Here is a 1234-nt window from a genome sequence, read left to right on the forward strand (position 1 = left end):
TATACAGAGGACTGGCATTTTTAGCATTTTGAATCCATTATATTTCTGTAGTATTTCCTTTCAATCTACCTAAAGCTACTTGTTGTGTTCCATTTGATATGATGAACATCAAGGACTTTCAAAGTGATGCTCTGAAAGGAAGAATTATTCAAGTTGATAAATGCTACTCTGGGGATTGAGAGACATGTTTCTACAGCTGAAGTGATAAATACATGGTATTTTCCACAGATCTGGGGTTTAAAAAAACAAAACAACAAAAAAACCCCCTTCCAATCAAATAGATTTTTCTATTGGAGAGATAACATTTCTTCATATAGCCAGGCTGAGCTGTGATGTAGGAATTTTCACTTTAAGCTCTAGTTAGTGTGGTACAGAAAGGTTTAAAACATGAAACACACTTTGTTTTCCAAACCTTCTTTGGTTTGCACTTTTGTCATTTGAAACAAATGGCATTATGTTTTTGATAAATACATTTTTAGAGCCTGAAAATGATGTCTCTATTCAGATGCAAGTTGCTAATTAAGAATTTATAAAATTGATGTCTTTTCATGTCAAAGGCTTACCTACCTACCAAAAATGTATTTTGCGGTAGTTTATCATCTGTAAGAACTTGATGAAGGAATGTTGTAATAAGAACTAGTAGAAGGAATGTTGATACTTCCAGGTCTTTTGAATTATTTTCACAGGTGTGAAAGAATGAGGTAGAAAGCATATTTTACCTGATATGTTTTTGTTGAGGGAAGAATCAACACAAGTCACTATTTTGAATATAACAGTAATTTAACTCTTAATGCTAAAAAAAAAACCCTGCATGGCCTTCAAAATCTATCTAGAATCTATCCTTAGATCAGAGGATCTGTCTAGCTTCCAGCCTCATCTTAAATTGACATAAAGATATTTCTCGAAGAACAGTATTAGTGGGAACGTTTTGTTTCTGTACAGCTGCAGGACAGCTCTGCCCCTTGCTTATATAATAATGTGTAGAAACAAATTTATTTTCTACACTGTTTTAATTTGCATCGAACAAAACATTGTGGAGCTCTTCTTTTCTGAATGTGCCAAGTGAAAACAAGGAAACTTTTCTTCTAAATGCTGAATTGAATGTAGGGAAGCCATCAAATTAAAGACTGATTTCTGCTTTCTGAGCTGTGCATGCTTGTTGGATGATCTTCAGTCTTCACTCTTAATTTAGAACTGAGACCAGCAAGCCGGTAGCTCTGTACTTCTTCTGCAA

This window comes from Pterocles gutturalis, unplaced genomic scaffold (genome assembly GCF_000699245.1).
Source record: "Pterocles gutturalis isolate BGI_N339 unplaced genomic scaffold, ASM69924v1 scaffold15579, whole genome shotgun sequence".
NCBI classification, from domain to species: Eukaryota; Metazoa; Chordata; class Aves; order Pterocliformes; family Pteroclidae; genus Pterocles; species Pterocles gutturalis.